This window comes from Mus caroli, unplaced genomic scaffold (assembly GCF_978045245.1).
Source record: "Mus caroli unplaced genomic scaffold, Mus_caroli_1 scaffold_14, whole genome shotgun sequence".
NCBI classification, from domain to species: domain Eukaryota; kingdom Metazoa; phylum Chordata; class Mammalia; order Rodentia; family Muridae; genus Mus; species Mus caroli.
The window spans coordinates 80997996-81001435 of NW_028227269.1; the positions used below are offsets into that span (position 1 = coordinate 80997996).

Below are 3440 nucleotides of genomic sequence, written 5' to 3' on the forward strand. Positions count from 1 at the left end.
TCCTCTTATAGAATGGGACTGAACAGTTTTCTGTACAGAATATAAGCTGTCACTTTAATTCTAGTCAACCTAGATAAGACCCAAGTCTTTAAGTTACATTTAACAAGCATGAAAACCTAATTAAACCAAGCATCCATTCCTGGGTCAACTTTGTCTCCAAGCTGTGACCATCGATCCTTTTCTTTAAATCTTACATAGATGTTCAGACAGCAGGGAAGCGAGAGGTATGTAGTACTGAGGAGAGTGACAAGTAAAAATGTTTTTAAGACCTATTATGAGTTTTAAATTTTCTTATACAAGTGAATTAAAATTCAACCCCATAATTCTTGCCCCTCTGTAAAATGCTCACACACAATTTTTACCAAATATAACCACATACAATAAGCAGTTTCAGTTCAATCTATCAAAAGGGTAATTCTTCGGGTCATTCCAACAAGAATCTTCTGATTGAGCCCAACTTGGAGAAACAAATATAGACAAAGCTTTACATGCTAATTACCAATGGCAGGTTCCTGTATTTAAAATCGACAGTTACAGTTTTCCTACACCAACCCCTCCCCCCGCCCAGCAACCCCAGGTGCCACAGTTCCATGGCTTGCCGGTCTGAAGTAGTGTCTATGTGGTCAAGGCCTAGCTCTGCTCCAGTAGCTTTGCTTCTACTGCGCCTTTCTGACATGCAGAAGTGAAGTTTTGGCTGATCTATGTCCCAAGTTTCAAACCGTCCATTTTAACTTTTTAAGTTTCTTTGTCTTATTTATAAGAGGAAAGAAGCATCTCTTCACCACTCTGCATCTCCAGTGGCTTTGGAAAATATATAATCTCTTCCGTTAAGATTCATAATGCCATCCTTGAGATGAAATTTCCATTTATTTTTACTTCTGTGTATCTTATCAAACTGGCAGACAACAACATGTTCTGTGTCAAAGGGTTCCTGCCCTTCCTCATCACTTAAGTCATCGTCACTGTTGAGGGGCTCTTCTTCCACCTGCCCACCTTCAGCTCCATCTTTCTCTTTCTCTTCTTCCTCCTCCTCATCGTCTTCTTCTTCATCTTCCTCAGAGGATGTATCCGCTGTTCCATCAACTTGCAGCACCAACGGAGCTTGCCGTTGGGCAGGCTGGGCCTGTGGCTGCTGCTGTCCAGCTGCAGGCATCTGCGCTTGTGCCGGTGTGGGTGCTGCCACTGTTGTAGGAATGACCTGAGTCTTATTTCCTGTAAATAAGATTTGCTGTGGCTGGATGATGACGCCTGTCTGTGGTGACATCCCTCCAGGAAGTGGGGCTAAGACCTGCTGGATAACAGGCGCTTGGACTCCACCAGGCTGCATTTGTGGTATAACTTGTTGTAGAACAACTGACTGCTGAGGCTGCAAGATATACTGGGCACCATTGGCTGCTCTGACCACCTGAAGCAGCTGGCTTGAATTTGTTAGTAGCTGAACAGGCGTCACTCCTGCAGGGAGCGCCAAGGTAGCAGCTGTAGCAGCAGCACTCGGAATACTTGATGCATTCATATGTTGTAGCAGCTTAGAATCAGGAACAATAACTTGTGGTGCTGTAGCTTGCTGTGATGCAGGAATAAGGACCTGCTGGGTCTGTGCTTGCTGAGGTGCCGTTTGCTGAGGTTGCGCTTGCTGGTGGTGGTGGTGGTGCTGCTGCTGCTGCTGCTGGGGTTGATGCTGCTGCTGAACTTGCAACAAAAGCTGCTGTTCTTCTGAATGAAATCCATCTACTGCCCTAGACTGCAGTAGTTTTTTCTCCCACAAAGTTTTTAGTTCCATCAGGACCTGTTCATCCACCCCATCATCCAGAAAAATGTCTCGTACGTCATTAATAACATCTTCAATCACAGATCTGTACAATTTAGGCACGGTGTTTGTGTTTGCCGAGTACGCCATTTCCACACACAATACAAACAAGAGGGAACGCGATAGGAAAAAAAAGGAAAAATAAAATTAAAAAAAGAAAAAATAAACAAAAAAAACTGAGACCCGGAGGGTGACCCAAGTCACCTTCCAAGAGTGGGACAAAAAAAAAAAAAAAAAAAAAAAAAAAAAAAACCTCTCAACAAAACCGATCCAGAAGGAGTAAGAGGCGGGAGAGCAGGAAGAGAGAGGCACTCCTCTTGCAGCTAAAATCCTCGAGAATCACCTAAAGAAAAAAAAATGGGAAAAAAATTAGCCACGACCTCTTAGGGGGTTAGGGGGTATCACCTGCTCCCCACTCGGGTGCTGAGGAGGGAAACCAACACCGGTCACTGCCCCCAGTGCCACCGCTGCTGCCACCGCCAACAGCTGCAGCTTCAGCCTTAAACAAATATTTTTATTTATTTATTTATTTATTTATTTATTTATTTATTTATTTATTTATTTTTGAGACAGGGTTTCTCTGTGTAGTCCTGGCTGGAGCTCACTCTGTAGACCAGGCTGGCCTCGAACTCAGAAATCCACCTGCCTCTGCCTCCTGAGTGCTGGGATTAAAGATGTACGCCACCACACCCGGCTCAAATATTTTTAAAGACAACAAAATTTCTAGTGTAGTTGAATACTTTATATTTTATTTATTTACTTTTGCAGAGTATTTTTGAACTCAGGACAGCCTCTCCTGACTGACCAGCAACGGAAATCAAACCAGAGCAATATATGTTTCAAATCAATTGTAAACCCTCTAGTGACTTTATGTATGCAAATATTCAGCTGAGCAGAACACAGTTTCTAAACATTCCTGTATAGCAAATGTTTCAATCTTCTGCTGCTTTGAGGAAACCTACCTGGAGTTGGTGCTAGCTTACCTTGAGTGTTAGAAAAATGACAAAAACCAAAAGAAACAATATCTAGCAGCCAGATGGATGCATATAAATATCTAGTTTTTTTTTTTTGTTTTTTTTTTGTTTTTTTTTTTTTGTTTTTTCAAGACAGGGTTTCTCTGTGTAGCCCTGGAACTCACTTTGTAGACCAGGCTGGTCTGGAACACAGAAATACACCTGCCTCTGCCTCCCAAGTGCTGGGATTAAAGGTGTGCGCCACCACACCTGGCAATATCTAGTTCTTGACAACAAAACCAAAAACCAAAAAAAAAAAAAAAAAAAAAAGAAAAAAGAAAAAACCCACCCCAAATCTGGTTATAACCAGATGTGGTGGTATGTGCCTGTAATCCCAGCACTTGGGAAACTGAAACAGGACCAGGCCAGCCTGGGCTCTATAGTGAGACATTGTCCCCAAACAAGAAGTGTATAGGTGTGTGTGTGTGTGTGTGTGTGTGTGTGTGTGTGTGTGAACATACACAAATGAAATAACTGGTCATACAAACCAGTGTTCCCACACGGTTCCCACTCTCGCCACTAGATGGGGCTTGTACTCTCTAGTTGTCCACACTCTGGATTCCTTAGGTTTCTCTCCTGGCATCAAGGGGCAGCTGCTGTACATCCCCACCACCTGTTTC

General features: G+C 43.1%; 1 pseudogene; it reads right to left on the reverse strand.

The window, feature by feature from the left end:
- Positions 1-778: 778 nt before the first annotated feature.
- On the reverse strand, positions 779-1897 carry LOC110307268 (transcription initiation factor IIA subunit 1 pseudogene; annotated as a pseudogene).
- Positions 1898-3440: the final 1543 nt, after the last annotated feature.